Source organism: Pogoniulus pusillus, chromosome 35 (genome assembly GCF_015220805.1).
Source record: "Pogoniulus pusillus isolate bPogPus1 chromosome 35, bPogPus1.pri, whole genome shotgun sequence".
NCBI classification, from domain to species: domain Eukaryota; kingdom Metazoa; phylum Chordata; class Aves; order Piciformes; family Lybiidae; genus Pogoniulus; species Pogoniulus pusillus.
Window position 1 is genome coordinate 4,871,773 of NC_087298.1, and position 17,726 is coordinate 4,889,498.

General features: G+C 50.8%; 1 protein-coding gene across 10 annotated transcripts in view; it reads right to left on the bottom strand.

Annotated features, from left to right (window-relative positions):
• Positions 1-17,726, bottom strand: part of ASTN2 (astrotactin 2) — a 471,703-nt gene that overhangs the window by 282,308 nt on the left and 171,669 nt on the right. The window lies entirely within an intron of this gene.

Below are 17,726 nucleotides of genomic sequence, written 5' to 3' on the forward strand. Positions count from 1 at the left end.
ACCTCCCTGGGCAGCCCATTCCAATGTCAATCACTCTCTATGCCAACAACTTCCTTCTAACATCCAGCCTAGACCTGTCCTGGCACAACTTGAGAAGAGAGTAACCCCATCTGGCTACAAGCTCCCTTCAGGTAGTTGTAGCCAGCAATGAGGTCACCCCTGAGCCTCCTCTTCTGCAGGCTGCACACCCCCAGCGCCCTCAGCCTCTCCTCACAGGGCTGTGCTCCAGGACCCTCACCAGCCTTGCTGCCCTTCTCTGGTCACCTTCCAGCACCTCAATATCTATCTTGAACTGAGGAGCCCAGAACTGGACACAGTACTCAAGGTGTGGCCTCACCAGTGCTGGCTCATGTTCAGCTACTATCTACCAGCACCCCCAGGTCCCTTTCTTCCTGGCTGCTCTGCAGTCACTCTGTTCCTAGTCTGTAGCACTGTTTGGGGCTGTTGTGGCCAAGAGCACACCTTGCAGAGCACTTTCTCTGGTGTTTGGAATGCGGATTAGAAGCCATTTGGACACCATGGCAATGCCAAGGAGAGGGCACAGCTCAGCAATTAACCTCAGTCACTGCACAGTCTGTTATGGTGTGGCTGAGCTGACCGAGCTCTTGGCAGACCTGAGCACATCCCTGATCAGGATTCAAGTGGGAACAGTTATTTATTTTTGGAAGTCAATCCAGCCTTTGCTCCCTAGCCCTCACCATCTCATCAGCAGAGTGAGACTTAAAGAGCAGCAGTTTGAAAATTGAACAGGAAATAGACCCAGCAAGTTGGCACTTGCACACCCCCAGCAAGGTGTACCTTTGACCAAAGCTGCTGGCAGAGATGCTGGTGCCAGGGCAGAGAGCTCCTGCTCGGCATGACCTGTGTTTTCCAGGCAGGGCAACATGTTCCATCAAAGCATCTCCTGCCAAAAAGGATAGAGCCTGCACAATGGATACTGCAACCAGCATTTGCAGGACAGGACAAGCAGCTGATCTGCTGGGAGAGGTCCCTAAAGAGACTTTATTGCAGCCTTTCAGTACTTACAGAGGCTGAGAAGGAAGCTGAGGACAGGCTTTTTTAGCAAGGCCTGCTGTGACAGGACACGGGGGGGTGGTTTGAAACTAAAAGTGGGAGATTCAGACTAGAGAAAAGGAAGAAATAACTGAGACTGAGGATGGTGAGACAGTGACCCAGGCTGCCCAAAGAGGTGGTAGATGTCCCATCTGTGGAAAGATTCCAGGTCAGGTCATTTGGGGCTCTGAATAATCTGATCTAGAGGAAGATGTCCCAAACCCCCTGGATTCAGCAGGACTAAATGATCTTTAAATGTCCCTTCCAACCCAAACCATGCTAAGGTTCTACAATTCTACAAAAATAGCTCCATCACTGTGACCAACAGGATCATAGAATCAGCAGGGTTGGAAGGGAGCACAAGGATTAGGCAGTTCCAACCCCCCTGCCATGCCCAGGGACACCCTACCCTAGGAGCAGGCTGCACACAGCCTCATCCAGCCCTCCAGCCAAGGAGCATCAACCACCTCCCTGGGCAACCCATTTTAGCCTCTCACCACTCTCATGCTCAACAACTTCCTCCTCACATCCAGCCTGAATCTCCCCACCTCCAGCTTTGCTCCATTCCCCCCACTCCTGGCACTCCCTGACAGCCTAAAAAGTCCCTCCCCAGCTTTTTTGTAGCCCACTTCAGATCCTGGAAGGCCACAAGAAGGTCACCTGGGAGCCTCCTCTGCTCCAGCCTGCACAGCCCCAACTCTTTCAGTCTGTGCTCACAGCAGAGCTGCTGCAGCCCTCTGAGCATCCTCCTGGCCCTGCTCTGGACACACTCCAGCACATTCACAGCCTTCTTGTATGCAAATAGATTATTTAATGAAGCATCTTTTACATTCCTTATTCATGCATCACCTAAACAACCTTCCCACCCCTATTTCACAGCTTTATCACTCATCTCCTGCACTCTTCACCTTGTAATCCCCTCCCCCCTTTTTTTTTTTTGGGTTATCCTCCTCAGTCTCTACTCACATCATCAGAACACTTTAGCACCTCCTTGGGAGGCAAACTCATCCTCTCTCGGAGCATACTGTGCCTGCCACAATCCCAGCCCTTGCCTGAAGTTACAACATGAGTGCAAAAATAGTCATTAAAAAAAAAAGGTTTTAAAAAGAAAAAAAAAAACCAAGGCAGGAAAAGCTCCATCAGGGTAATTGGACACAGCCAAGTACACCATAGCCCAGAGAACACTGCATCTTACCATTACAAATCACGTTTCAATCCAGAGTTTTAAAGTGCTTTGCAAATATTAAATCCCAAATCCCTTCTGATTTCAAGGAGCATTATCCCCTTTCACAAAGGGCCTGGCTCACAGGTGTGATGGCAGTTCTCACCCCTCTTCAGCCAGAGTGGAGCTGGAAGAAATCAGGAGCTCCTATCAGCCCATAGGGCTTCTTTCCTGTGCTTGAGAAAAGGGCACAGGAGTTGGAAACAGCAACAAACCCACCGCAGCTCAAGGAGCTGGAGCTTGGCTGCCCAAGGAAATGCACAATGTGCTACGAAGTCTCCTCTAACTAACTTCTTACTTCTTTCCATCACAGTGCTAATTGCTGACCTCTGGAATTGCCTGCTGCTGGCTTTAACCAACTGACCCAAAACAAGAGGTCTTCTGCTTGAGCAGAAATTGGATTTCCAGCTCAGCTCTTTATTGCTCGTGAGCAGTTTGCTGCCAGGTTTAAAGGGAGGCTGCTGGATAAGTAGATCCTCCCCTGGTACTCCAGAGGGAAGGCCATGGCTCCTGTTATTCCATCCCATTGCCTGCTCTTCAAACCACTGATGCTCCAGCAAAAGCACTCTGCTGGGGTGCAGAACACCCATTTGGAGATAAACAGCTTCATGCCAGGCCATTAGAACCACAAGCAAATGTGTTCTTAGCAAACCACTGATAACCAAACCAACTTCAGGAGGCTCAGCGTGCCTCATGCTCCTGTTCAGGGCAAGACAAACCAATCCATTCCTTCCTTGATCTGAGGAGGAGATCCAAACCCAGCCCAGTAACTCAGGCTACACCACATAAGCCACAACACCATGAACTGGAGCTCTACCTGTCTGAAACCTGCTATTTCTCTCCTCTCCTTCTCACCTCTGGGCTTTCAGGGAAGTGCTTAAAGGGCAGGTTTGCAAGCCCAGGTGCACAAACTGGTGTCAGCTTTCTTTACCAAGAGAAGGAAGCTTGGGGGGCAAATGCAAGACCTTCATAGACATTTGATGAGACTCAGAAGCTTCAGGAACCTCAGCACCCAACACAAGGCTTCATTTGGGTCTTGTGGGCTGAAAAGCCCAAGAGGAAGGTGGTGACCAGGCACTGATGGGACCAAACTCACTCCCCCAATTCCTCTACCCTAACAAATCCTTCATATACTAAGATGACCTCTGTCTAGTTTTAATTAAAGTTGTTTCTGTGCATCTTGGATGGTTGCAACAGTGAGAAGGGGTGTCTGACTGCTTAGCTGACTTGTTTGTGGGGGAGAAAATGATGGCCCAAGAGAGGCAGACTCAGGGACCCTGCAGACAAGGAGCGGACATCGCAGTGGGCACGACAAAGGATGAAGATAAAGAACAGGAAGAAATTCTTCCTTTTGAACAGGGAGAAAAAGGTGTTTCTCCTCACTCTGTGAGAGAAAAGGAGAGAAGCAGAAAGGAAAAGTCAACTGCTCTGGGTTAGGGCAGAATCACAACCAAGATGCTTCCTGCTACTGATCCCATAACAACAGCTTAATGAGGCTGGAAGAGAAGAGGAGCAGCCAAAGCTGCAGTCAGAGGGGCTCCTGCCACCACCACCTCTCCCACCCAGGACTCTTTTCTCTCCCTTAAGCAATGGTGCCAATTAGCCCAGCTCCGACCTCCTGGGGAAGATGCAGGTCCCTCTGCAGACAGCTCCAGAACAGCTTGCAAAGCACCACATTCCCCTGATGATTTCTGCACCTGCTGCAAGATGAAGATAAATTCAAAGGCAGTGGTGTAAACACTCTGCAAGCAGCCCCTCCAAATGCACCGTGTCTCCTTTGAAATATCATTTCCTTCTGCAGGTAATTACTTGCTGCTTTGTACACCTTCCCTTGCCCACCTAAAGGACAAAGAGGGATATAAAATAAACATAACCAAGACACACCCCCCCCCCCCCCCAAACAACAACATCCCAAGCTCATTTCTTTTTAATATTGGCAGTGCTGCTTGGATTTAGGAAGGGGGAGGAAGAGGAAGGGTATGTTCAGAACACGTGTGGATATACAGGCAACACAAACATCCCATGCTCTTGGTAATGTGACGTTGCTAAATCAGGCTCATAAATAGATGCTTGGGAGATTAGTCTATAAACCCCAAACAAAAATAAACTTTAATTACCCCCATCTTTGTCAGCACACAGCCCGTGGTGTTAGCCATATGTGGGTGGTAAGTGCCAAGTGCTTTGCTCTCCCCCAGAGATAACAGCAGAGTGCTGAACCTTTGGTGGCTACTCGGATATTAAACTGTGTTTTCTACCACCCTAGGAAGACAGGGCTGGGGGAAACCAAGCAGGAGAACAGTGAGTGCCTCGACTGCTTAGCAACGCGTGCTGGAGCCACCAGTGCCACCTCCTCGTGCTGTGCCACGCCACGTCACGTGCAGAGGCACCCGGCGCGGGCTGAGCGGCACCCACAGCATGCCCAGGGAGCAGTGAGCCCACTGCAGCTCGCCCTGCACCTGTGGCATCCCCACACTGCTCCCAGCAGAAGGCCTGTTGGAGGAGTTGGATGCTCCTAATGATCCTTCTTTATGTTCCAGCAGAGGCTCATTAAGGCAGTGCAAGAGCGTTTCCAGGACACCCTCACACACAGAAGCATCTCAAGGTGCTTTACAAGCAGATCATGTCAAATCAGATCAAAAGCCAATTAAAAGGAGCAGTGGTGTTGGCAGGTGGCTCTTGACATGGAGCACCTCTGTGCCAGGGAATAGTGCTGCTCACCACCACGCCCAGCCTTGTGCCAGGGCCTCCCCATCCTTTCCATGTCAGGATGGTGCCTCCTTCTGCAGTACATCAGACACAAGGGATGGGATGGGACATCCTCATTGTATCCAGACACAGCTTTTCTGCATCATGGTCCTCACCAAGGCTTTGTGAACCACTCTCAGCCACCTCCCTCAGAAGGGGAGGGATGTTGAAGCAATGAACCCCCCCAGCAGCACCTGAGCAGTGAGGTGAGATCATGAGCAGACATTTAATTGTCTATCCTCTCTTCAGCACCTGCCCTCAGCCTCTCCTCAAGCAGACACCTTCTCTATCACTGCCTTAGACAAATCCTCAGTGGAGATGTTCACATCTACAGCCTAGAACTGGGTTAGTGCTCAGGCATGAGGCTGCCTCTATAGCCTCTGAAGTGGTGGTTTTGCTCCCTCCATACCAGGGGAGAACCCTGGGGAGTCTCCTCTCACCTCCAAAAGGCACTAAGGGACAGGGGGAAGGGAGGAGGGAATACAGCTGAGCCATGCAGCAGCAGTGAGATCAGACACGCCTGGATTTGCAGAGGATTTGATCTCACTAAGCACAGGCAGAATCAGATTAACACCATTAACAGCTATGAATTATCCACTAGCAATTAGCCCAGGCTCCAGGATGGCACTGGGGGGGCTGCTGCAAAGGCAGCCCTGGGCTGTGCATCAGGGAGAGGAAGATGCCGAGGGGTGGCAAGGTCACTGCAGGGAGTTTGGGGGCAGGCTGCTGGACCCTGTGGAAAAGTGAAGGGTTGAGTTGTTGGGCTCCAGTGTGCACCACAGCCTACTGCCCTCAGCCCTCCTGCTCCTTCAGCAGCCTGAGCTTCAGCTCTTTATGTGTTCCTGGTGTTCTAATGCCTCATGTAGGGAACAAATGTATTTACTGCCTATTTATACAGCTGCCTCTGGTGCTCTCCCTTTGCTCTGAAGCGCTGAGCCTGCAGCTCACGGGAAGACGTTGCCAGCAAATCTCAGCCAGGAGGAGGATACAGGGAAGCAGAAAGGAAAAGTCCTGAGGGCTGGGCAAGGAAGAGGTAGCAAAGGGGAGGGAGGAAACAGAGATGACTGAGATGGCACAATTTGATATGCTGGACACTACTGACCCACCAGACTCCGTCACCACTAGGATCATCATCTCCAGCCCCCTCACCATCAGCCTCATCACCACCAGGGTCACACCTCCAGCTCTGTCATCACCAGGGTTACCATCTCCATAATCATGACCACCAGAGGTCACCACCTCTAGTTTTCATCACCACGAGGATCACCACCTCCAGCCCCGTACCAATCAACTCCATCCCTAACTCCAGCCGTAATACCACCAGGGTCATCATCTCTAGCTCCGCTGCCACCTCAGCGACCAGCCCTAGCCACATCACATCCCCAGAGACAACTCCTTCAGCCCCAGTTCTCCTCCGAGCAGGGTCACCTCTGGCTGATTCTCCTGCTGCCATGTCTCAGCCCTCCCCCAGCACAGCAAGGAGGGTAGGATTTGTGCAAACCCAATTCGCTCTGCTGGCGCTGCTACGAGTTTTGCATTTCTCTGGGCACGGACAATTAAAATCAATGAAGTCAGTTTGGCTTTCATGTTCTCAGCACTGAATTGGTCCAGATAAAATCACATTAAAGAAACAGTTACATATCTGAAGGCAGAGATTGCCTGCACTGGAATTTTCTCTCACACAAATCGATGGAAGCACTTCTCTCAGAATTAAGGCCTGGATCCTTTTTTTTTTCTTTTCCTCCTTCTTCTTTTCTTTTTTTTTTTGTTTTAAACTCCAAATGAGTCCCAATTTTACAATGTACAAACACAAAGGCAAATCTGAGTGGAAGGCTTCATTTTAAGGAGGAGGGAAAGCAATTTTCAATACAGTGTAACAAAAACATTATTCCTACAGGAAAGAAAAAAAGAAGAGAGCAAAAGAAGTAATCATTATCTATGAAATAGCTCCTGTTGAGTCACAGCCCAGGGAGGATTGTGCTCGGCAAGAGATGGCTTGGCCAGACAGCTGAATTGATTTTGGAGACTGGGAGAGTGCAGTGATAGAAGCCAGGCTGCCAGGGAGGGCTCAGGACCTGGTAGGAGATCTCCCAGCACCTGTCGCTGCTGGACCTCATCTCCAGCAACATTATCCATCCATGCCCTGCTTTCCCACTGCCACCCAGCAAGCAGAGCTGAGCTCCTGCCTGGCAACTGGGAATTGGGCTGGGATCTCCTATCCGCTTGTGCAGAAACAAGCAAATCATCTTTCCCTTCCTTCTGGAAGGTTGAAAGGGGATGTGATTAATATCACAGAATGGTTTGGGTTGGAAAGGACCTTAAAGATCATCCAGGTTCAACCAGCCCCTCCATGGACAAGGACACCTTCTACTAGCCCAAGCTACTCAGGTCCTCACCCAGCCTGGCCTTCAGCACCTGCAGGGAAGGGGCATCCATGGAAAGTACCTTAAAGATTAGATTATCCAGGTTCAACTATCCCCTCCATGGACAGGGACACCTTCTACTAGCTCAGGCTACTCAAGTCCTCATCCAGCCTGGCCTTGAACACTTCCAGGGAGGGGGCATCCATGGAAAGTACTTTAAAGATCATCCAGGTTCAACCATCCCCACCATGAACAGGGACACCTCCTATTAGCTCAGGCTACTCAAGTCCTCATCCAGCCTGGCCTTGAACACTTCCAGGGAGGGGGCATCCATGGAAAGTACTTTAAAGATCATCCAGGTTCAACCATCCCCTCCATGGACAGGGACACCTTCTACTAGCCCAGACTATTCAAGTCCTCATCCAGCCTTGCCTTGAGCACCTCCAGGGCGGGAGCATCGATGGTGGCTATAGGTATGGAGGTGCACACACCCCCATGCCCAGGGGCACTGAGCTTTTGGGGAGAGGGATTGCTGTGGGAAGGCAGCTGCCACACAGGAGCTGGGGAGCAGAAAGGTCCACAGCATCCTCAGGCAGCTGAACTTGGCGGGGCCACGCCGGAGATAACAGCGTTTACAGCTGTTCCTGCAGGCAGCGTGAACTCCCCCGCCTTATTTATTTATTTTCTGCTGGTATCTGATACAGCCTCAGCGAGTAATTGAGTGTTTGAGAGTGAAAAATTATCTCTCCAGCTTGGCCCTTATCTTGACAGCAAAGCAGCACTTTTAATTTAATTTTGGTCAGAGCATGTGGGTAACAAATTCCACTAATCGCTGGGCTGTCGCCCGCCGCATGGTAACGAGCCTCTTCTTTCCCAGGAAGCCCAACACAAACAGCCTGCTGGAGGGGAGCAGGAGGAGGGCAAGGGGTTGGGGATGCCTGGGAAATGAAGATGCCTTTTGGTGCTGATGCTCAGCACAGCCTTGATATGACAGGACTCGATGATCTCCTTGGGTCCCTTCCAACCCCTAACATCCTGTGAGAGGTTTCGGCTCCCAGCTGGAGCAGGAGAAGTTGGATTTCAGTATCTAAAAGGGACCTACAGGAAGGCTGGGGAGGGACTGCTTAGAAGGGCTTGCAGTGATAGGAGGAGAGGTAATGGTTTCAAACTGGAGCAGGGGAGATTTAGGTTGGTCCAGAGGAGGCCACCAAGATGCTCAGAGAGCTGCAGCAGCTCTGTTATGAGGACAGCTACAAGAGTTGGGGCTCTGCAGCCTGGAGAAGAGAAGGCTCTGAGGAGATCTTGTAGTAGCCTTCTAGTATCTGAAGGGGGCTACAAGAAGGCTGGGGAGGGACTATTGACAAGGTCTTATAATGACAGAATGAGGAGGAATGGTTTAAAACTGGCAGAGGGGAGATTGAAACTGGATGTTAGGAAAAGATTCTTTCAAGTTAGGGTGGCAAGAAACTGGCACAGGTTGTCCAGGGAAGTTGTGGATGCTCCCTCCCTTAGGGTGTCCAAGGCCAGGTTGGATGAAGCCTTGAGCGACCTGTTCTAGTGGGAAGTGTCCCTGCCTATGGCAGGGGGTTGGAGATGGATGATCTTTGAAGTCTCTTCTAACCTAAACCATTCTTTGATTCTGTGACATCAGGAGGAAGTTGTTTACTCTAACAGTGGTGAAATACTGGAACAGGTTGCTCAGGGATGTGATTGAGGCCCTAACTCTGGAGACATTTGAGGCCAGACTTGATGCAATCCTGGACAGCCTGATCTAGTTTGGAGGTGTCCCTGCTGACTGACAGACGGGTTGGACAAGATGACCTTTGAGGGTCCCTTCCTACCCAAACCACTCTTTATGCTTCAGTGACTTACAGACCAAATCCCCATTCCAGTTTTCCTGCACAACTGGAATCTAACAGGGATGGAGAGGGGCTCTGGGTGGGTTTTATTTGCTGATGCAGTGCCTGTTTGCTCTGTGAGCAAAAGAAGTCATCATGCAAAAGCACCACATTTGTTTGCTTGCTGGAAAGCCATCACCTGTGACAGAGCTCCTGATAGCTGAAAGAAGCTGGAAAGGAAAAGGATCCCTCAGCAGCACTGCAGCTCTGGGACACTGCAGAGGTCTGGAAATGGATGTACCCTGGTGCTCTGGCACATAAAGGTGAGACTTGTATTATGGAGGTATTTCATCCTCAGAGAGGTGGGGATGTTCAAGCCACATGGCACCATGGTTCTCCCCTCTGGGGTGCTTTTCCCTGACCTCACAGATAGCAGAACATTCCCACATGCCATGAACAAGTCAGGTGCACTTCAGACACCAGCACTGACCTCTCTGTCAGTCCCTGGGCAAGTGCCTGTGTGTCCCCTTCCTGGGGAAGCTGGGGCACAGCCATCTGAGCACACAAGGAGGAGACAGGATGGGGCTACCAGCACCAGCAGGAAGGGAGAATGCTCCCTGAGCACAGACAACACAGGGCACAGACAGATCCATTACTCCCTCTTGCAAGCAACCCAAATCAGCAATCAGCACGTTTACTTTATCGCCTTTTATCTCCCATTCCATTCCCAGCGGCATCTCCCCCAGTCTGAAGGCTGCTGGCTCAGCGAGCTCAACCCAGAGCAGACCCACAGGAGTCATTGCCCAAGAAGCATGGCAAAGATGGGACAACACTACCCACAGTGTTTGCTCAGCCCCAGCAAGGCCAGAGGGGGACTGGCAGAGCATGGAGAGAGGCACCCAGATTTCCTTCTGCGTTTCGTTTAGTTCCCCATGAAATAATAAGTGTCTGCTGCCTCCGGAGACAGGAGAGGATCAAAGAGAAGCTTCCTCACATGCAACAGACTCCGAATATCTAACACTCCCTTATAAAAGACCTTGTTTTAAACACCAAATACAGAGGCAGATCAAAGCTCAGCTTCTCATTTCTCTAACAGCCCTCTGAAGACTTGGCCAGGCAGCAGAGCGCACACGCGGCTGACACTGAGCCAAGCTGCAGAATTGGACCCTGCTCATTTGCCTAAACCAGCACCACGTGCCAGAGAAACTGCTGCCTGAATTGTTCATGGAGGCCCCAGGCAAGGAGCCACCCAAAATCACGTCCTGCTCACTCTGGGGTGATAGGAACCTCTCTTAGGAAGGCAGCAGGTTGCTGGGATGGGAAAGAAGCACTTAAATGAAAGCTATCAATGAAAATAGAGTGAGGCATTTCCCTTTTAACAGGCTGCAACAGAGGTGATGTCAAGAGGGTTGAAGTGACCCCAGACCCAAGGAAGTCTGGGCTCAGAGAGGTCAAGTTTGGGCTGAAGACGACACCAGAGCCTCCTTGAAGAGCAGCAGCTGCCTGAGGACAGAGTTACAGAACAGTAGGGGTTGGAAAGGACCTCTGGAGGTCATAGAATCATAGAATGTCAGGGGCTGGAAGAGACCTCCAAAGATCATCTGGTCCAGTCCCCCTGCCTGAGCAGATCACACTGGAACACATCCAGATGGTTCTTGAATATCTCCAGAGAGGAAGACTCCACAACCTCCCTGGGCAGCCTGTGCCAGTGCTCTGTCACCCTCATGGGGAAGAACATCCTCCTCAGGTTCACAAGGAACCTCCTATGCCTTAACTTCCACCCAGCGCCCCTTGTCCTGTCACTGGGCATCAATGAGAAGAGGCTGCCTCCATCCTCTTGTCACTCACCCCCCTATATATTTATAAACATCACTGAGGTCCCCCCTTAGTCTCCTCCTCTCTAGGTCATCTAGTCCAACGCAGGGCTGTGAGCAGAGTCATCCACAGCAGGTTGCCCAGGTTCACAATGCCGAGGCAGGTTTGGAATCTCTCCAGAGAAGACTTCAAAAGCTCTCTGGGCAGCCTGCTCCGGGGCTCCAGCACCTTCACACCGAAGAAGCTTTCCCTCATACTTGGCATTTGATGACAGATCCCAATTGTTTCAACAGCATCACTTGGTGCTTGCACCCAGGGCTCTGCTTTGCATCTGCGTTTCCAGCAGCTTTCTGTACCTGAACTTTCAATCTGGCTGTGGGAAGCAAGATCGGCCCCAGGGGCTTGCAGTAGCTGTGGGGACCCACTGCAGGTCCCAGGGGCTCAGAAATTGAATGTGTGGTAGGAAGGGGCAGAGGTATTCCAGGGGTTTAAGGTCAACAGGTTGTCAGGATGCCCAGCTTCTCAGAGGGTCTCAGCAGGACCTTGGCACTTTCCCTGCTCCAGTTGCCCCCAAGCCATGCAGCAGCCCAGCATTTGCCCTGCAGATGTAATGCCACTTTACCCTTCACTTACCCTTTGCAGACCTCCCAGAAAGGGCTTTAAAATAGCAGGAATGTTTCTGTGTCCTGAGGAAGCAGAGGGAGATGGGAGAGGCTCACTCATGTCTCCTTGCTCCCCACCAGTGGGCCAGAGGAGCTCATTAGCCTCACCAAGCCTGTGACAAAACAGGCAGCATAGAGTTTGGGACTCACCACACCACTGCAGGGAATGTGCCACAGCCTTGGACTTCACATACTGCTTTTTTACTGCCCTCTCATCTTCCTCTCTGTGAATTAGCCACAAGGCAAGCACTGCATGGGACCTGGGGAACTTGGGGATGCAAAGTCAGACATGAAGATGAATATCTTCTGCTGGGCAGGACACAACCACCACCCTGAGAGTAAAAGGGATGGGGCAGGAGCAGTAATAAGGTGGGTGGTGGTCTCTTCTCCCTAGTATCAAGTGGTAGAACAAGAGGAAATGGCCTGAAATTGTGCCAGTGGAGACTGGGTACTAGGAACAATTTATGGACATTGGAACAGACTGCCCAGGGAGGTGGTAGAGTCACCATCCCTGGAGACATTCAATACACATCTAGACAGGGTACTTTGGGACATGGTTTAGTGGCCAGGGCGTTGGGTTGGTGGTTGGACTTGATGACAGGAGATGCCTTTTCCAGCTAAAACAACTCTATGATTCCAAGCAAAGTAAGTGCACAGGGCTCTGCCTCCCTGCTTTGGGACTTATTTTGCTACTGATATTTTCCAGTAGAACACCAAGAGGGATCTGACTGGACACATCTCAGGAGAAGAGAGGAACTGAGTAAGTATCAAGGGTTGATATCACCTGTGGTGGGCAGCTGGGGAGATGGGTTAGCATCTCTGCAGCAGTGGCAGGTTCCCTGTCACAGACTTTAGCACTGCTGAGAGGTGTGATGACCGACAGCCTCAGAGCCAGGAGCCATCTGTGTACTGCAGCCAGCATGTGAGGAGATTCCCATGCTTCCCAGCTCTCCCAGGGGAGTGGGAAAGGGGAAAGACAGCCCTCAAAGCAAGCAGACAAACCTGTCATGAACAGGCTGCAAGAAAAAACTTCTTTCTGGCAAGTCTTGTGGAGTCAGCAATGAGGGTGAGCAGGAAGGAGCAAACCAACCATGTCTGTCCCTACAGCCTCCCAGCGTGGAGCTCCACAGGGTGTCTCTCAGGACTTGTTTCACTTGGAAAAGTAGGATAAGTCCAAGCTCCCCAAGCAGCCTTGCCATTGGCACTGACATTCAGAATGGAGGTCACTGTGACCCACCAAAAGGCAGCAGAGGACTGATGGCTGGTGTGGGCACAGGGCTGTGGCAAAGAATCACAGAATCAGTCAGGGTTGGAAGGGACCACAAGGAGCAGCCAGTTCCAACCCCCCTGCTATGGGCAGGGGCATCCTACCCTAGAGCAGGCTGCACACAGCCTCATCCAGCCTGGCCTTAAACACCTCCAGAGATGGGGCTTCAACCACCTCCCTGAGCAACCCATTCCAGGCCCTCACCACTCTCAAGCAGAACTTCCTCCTCATGTCCAGTCTGAATCTACTCATCTCCAGCTTTGCTCCAGGGGACACCTCTCTAAAGAAGGTTATGAACAGAGGACTTCATGGCATAAGCCAGCTCCCCAGAGACAACAGAGACCAGCAGTGCCTCTCTCAGCTCTAATCCCAGCAAGGGCATTGAGCACAATGGCAGACGAGGACCAAGCTGGCACAGGGAAGTCTCTGATTATTTCCTACACTCTCTGCACCTCTACCCTCTCTGGAGGCTTTCCAAAGCCAGAGGATGAAAAGTGTAAGAGGATCTCACAGACCTAAAAGCCACAAAGATGTGTGCTGTGACCACAGAAGCCAGTGCCTTGGCTGTCCCTGCTTCTGTGCCTGACCTGATCATATAAATTTCTTCATGTATTCCAGCACTAAAATCCAGACATCAACAGGTCTGCTGCTCCTCAGCTATCAGAACAAGCTCTCCCTCGCTCAATCACAGGATCATTCAGGCTGGAAAAGACCTCTGAGATCATCAAGTCCAGCCTATAACCTAACAGCAGGACATCAGCTAAACCCTGCCACCAAGTGCCACATCCAATCTTTCCTTAAAGACCTGCAGGGATGGTGACTCCACCACCCACCTGGGCACTCCATTCCAGTGCCTAATCCCCCTTCCCTGAGGAAGTGCTTCCTACATCCAAGCTTCAGACCATGCCCTCCTGTTCTGTCCTGTTACAAGTTGCCTGGGAGCAGAGCCTGACCCTACCCTGATTGGAGGCACTTAAGTTATGAAAAGTGCTCACAGGTTTTCCTTCTTAGCATGCTGGTGTCCTTAGAACAAATCAATTCCACTCTTTGGGTTTTGTCTCCTTGGTAATAAACTCAGCCCTCCAAACAAAGCATGCTGTGTCCACTGGTGTGGGGAGGAATAAAAACCAGGCTGTAACCCTCCTGGCCTGAATTACCCAGTTTAAGTCAGCCATGAGGAACAATTTCTCCTCCAAAAGGCTTATCAAAGCCTGGCCCAGGAGATTTAAATGGGATGTTAGGAAGAGGTTCTTTACAGTGAGGGTGGCGAGACACTGACACAGGTTGCCCAGGGAGGTGTTCAAGGCCAGGTTGGATGAGACCTTGAGCAACCTGTTCTAGTGGGAGGTGTCCCTGTCTATGGCAGGGGGTTGGAACTGGATGATCTTTGAGGTCCTTTCCAACCTAAACCCTGGCAGTGCAGGTTTGCTGGTTGAACTCAATGATCTTAAAGCTTTGTCTCTTCCAGCCTAAACAATTCTGTGCTTCTCCTCTAAGTCTCCTCTCCTGCAGGCTGAAATACTCAGCTATGGGAACGTCCCTCTAACGCACCTTGCCGAGGCACTATGAATCCTGTGATCTTTCTTCTACAGGAGACACACAAAGCCCACAACCACTTAACCAGCTGGCTTCATCAGAGTCAAATCAGCCTACAAGCCACCTAAGTGGAAACTTCCCATTGCATGGGCTGGGATCAATGCCTTGACAATAGCAGTAATTAGGCTCAATCCTGTAAAAACTGATTCAAGGAGAGAAACCCTGAGCGACTTCTCTCCTTGGACCTCATAACTGTCTCATGGCACCTTCAGTGACACAGAACCACGGTGAAATCGATGCAGGGGACATCATTGTTAGAATTAAGCATATCTGACGAGGCCTCCCTCTCTATTAGAGTTATGATCTCATCCAATTATGGATCTTTGCTGAACTGGTAATTATGAGTTTGGATCTGCGGCTTCCCACTAAGCTATTGCTTTGCTTCCACGAGGGAGAGGAGAGTCAATGAAACGATAATGGAAAGCTCCTTTTCAAGGACGCAGAGATAGCAAAACGTAGCTAGAGAGGAGAAACACAATGGGCACCTTCTGCAAGACAATCCCCCTGGTCAGCCACCACCAAACATGAGCATCCAGGATCTCACAGCAGCGCTCAAAGGCCGACGCAGATCTAACAGCCGGCGCTTGCCAGCCGCGCGGAGCAGCTCTTCCTTCTGAATTCCCTTCAAACCCAGCCATCAAAGCTGCCCAGGTGAACAACAGCTCATTCAAAGGAAAAGAAAGGAATTCTTCCCATTTATCCAGTCTTTTTATAGCTGCCCTACAAGGAAGCTTAAACAAACAACCCAAAGCCAAAGCATATGTCAATAAAATTGCCTTTGTAGGCAACAGCCGGCACGGGCGTGCGCAGAGAGCAGTCAGAAGGGTGCTGAGGCAGTGGGAAAGCAGAAGTTTCTCTGCTTTTCATCAAAATACAGTTTTCCACACCTTGCTCGTGCATTGTTTTCCCTTTCCCTCGAGGTAGCTGAAAAAAAATCCCCAAACTTCCATGACTTTTGCAAAGTGCTGAAGGACTTTCATACCCAGCTGGAATTTCAGAGCAACTCCTTGAATAAAAACTGCTTCAGCACCTGGGGATGTTTTCCCCCTGCACCAATGACTTCTCAGGATCATTGTTTTTGTCCCTGGGGAAAGCTTAGGCTAGCCTGACCTAGGGCAGGGTGTCCCAGCCCATGGCAGGGGGGTTGGAACTAGCTGATCCTTGTGGTCCAGTCTGATTCTGTGATTCTATGAAATGTGTGTTAGAGCAGCGGACAGTGAGGTGGTTTGAGAGCTGGGTGAAGGACAGAGCTCAGAGGGTTGTGCAGAGTCCAACTGGAGGTTTGTGGCCAGTGCTGCACCCCAGGGGTCACTGCTGGGTCCAGTCTAGTTCACCAGCTTCATCAATGGCCTGGATGGAGTGAACCCTCAGCATGTTTGCCGGTGGCACAAAACTGGGAGGAGTGGCTGACACCCCACCAAGCTCTGCTGCCATGCAGTGAAACCTAAAGAGGCTGGAGAGCTGGGCAGAGGTGAACCTCATGAAGGTCAATAAGGGCAAGTGTAAAGTCCTGCAGCTGGAGAGGAATAAACCCCTGCACCAGTACAGGTCAGGGACTGACCTGCTGAAAAGCAGCTCCATGGAGAAGAACCTGCAAGTGCTGGTGGACAGCAAGCTCCTCACGAGCCAGCACTGACAAAGAAGGTCAGTGGTACCTCAGGCTGTCAGAAAGTCAAGGGAGGTTCTCCTTGCCTTTTACTCTGCCCTGGACAGGCCACATCTGGAGTATAGTGTCCAGTTCTGGTCTTCCCAGTTCAACAGAGACAGGGAACTACCAGAGAGACTCCAACAGTGGCTACAAAGACACTGAAGTGATTGCAGCTTCTCTGTGAGGATGAAAGACTGAGAGCCCAGAGACTGTTGAACAGCCTAAGAGGGGGTCTGATTATTGTTCATCAAGAGCTAAATGGTGGGGGGCAAGAGGAAGGGGCCAGACTCTTTCCAGTGGTGCCAGTGACAGCACAGGGAGCAAGAGGAACAAACTAGAATTCAAAGGGTTTCACCTGAACATGAGGAGAAACTTCTTTGCTGTGAGGGTCCTGGAGCAGGCTGCCCAGAGAGGCTGTGGAATCTCCTACTCTGGAGAGATTCCAAACCCACCAGGACATCGGGGTCCTGGGCAACCTGCTGTGGGAGAGCCTGCTTTAGCAAATAGGTTAGACTGGATGATCCCCAGAGGTCCCTTCCAACCTCCAGCATGCTGGGACTCTGTGCTTGTTTCCATCACAGCCAATGTCACACATCATTCCTTCCCCCTCTCACACCATTTTCCCTTACCCCATCTGCGTTCATACTGCAACAGGTAACTCACTCACAAATTCTCTCCCTGCTTTTCACCAACAGCTCTTTCTAAACTTGGTGAGAATTCCTTATAGCTCTAAACCACGTGAAAAAGAGGAAAAACAAAGCCTGAATCCCCTGCCTTCCAGCAAGAACAAACACACTGCAGCCCTGTGCATGCCTGTGTTTATTCCCATGTGGAATCACCAAGCTGATCAAAAGCACTCAGGTGATTCCACATCCAAATAAAGATTCTGGCAGCTTTTACTGCAGCTCCTGATTACTGACACAAACTGGGCCAGATGTGCTGTGGCAGGAGCAGGCATTCTTCTGGTGTGCTGCTCTTTGCCCATGCCCAGATTAAGGCAGAAAACAAATGGAAGGAGCAGACCCATGGTGTAGCTTTTCAATTGCTTCCCCAGGTTGTTCTTTGCTGACAGTGATTTTTCAAATGCAGCAGGAGCAGCACTGAGGTTTGTTATGTCCTCCACAAAACAGCCTAGGCTGAAGGAGTACTGTGTCCAGCTCTGGAGCCCTCAACATAAGGACATGAAGCTGATGGAGAGGGTCCAGAGGAAGGCCAGAGAGATGATTGGAGGGCTGGAGTACCTCTCCTAGAGCACCTCTCTTACAAAGATAGGCTGAGAGAGCTGAGACTGTCAGCCTGGAAAAGAGAAGGCTCTGAGGAGACTTTATAGCAACCTTCCAGTACCTGAAGAGGGCTACAAGAAAGCTGTGGAGGGATTATTCACAAGGAGAAGGAGCAACAGCTTTAACTACATCAGGGTAGACTTAGATTGACCTTTAGGAGGAATATCTTTACTATGAGAGAGGTGGAACACTGGAACAGGTTATCCAGGGAGGTGGCAGAGGCCTCATCCTCGG